A 465-nucleotide genomic window follows, 5' to 3' on the forward strand; every position below is an offset into this window, starting at 1 on the left:
CGGCACCTCCAGTTTAATAGCACTTTGGAGCATGGTATAGCACGAATTCCAGCGCGTATCCACATCTGCAGACAGATCAACTGTCACCTGCTTAGCTCCTGCATGCTCCGCCTCCTCCTTTACTGTCCGCGCAATCGCGTTCGGCTGCTGCCTCTGCTAGCTAGACCGGCGCACAAAGTTCACAAAGTTGCGAATGGCATCAATCAATCCCTTTGCCACAGCAAGGCCGGCTTGCACAATCAGATTGAGGCAATGGGCTGCGCAGCGCCGATGAACCGCCGCTATCTTACCAAACAGCATGGTAATCAGGTTGGCCATCCCGTTGACCATGTTGTCAGCATTGTCAATGGTAAAGGACACGGCACAGTCCAGCAGGCCAAACTCGCGAAGAATTTCAACTATACAGTTGGCCACCTCGGCAGCGGTGTGCGGGTGCGGCACCTCACGAAAAGCAAGCAGAAAGTT

This window comes from Plasmopara halstedii (assembly GCF_900000015.1).
Source record: "Plasmopara halstedii genome assembly, contig: Scaffold_555, whole genome shotgun sequence".
Lineage (NCBI taxonomy): Eukaryota > Oomycota > Peronosporomycetes > Peronosporales > Peronosporaceae > Plasmopara > Plasmopara halstedii.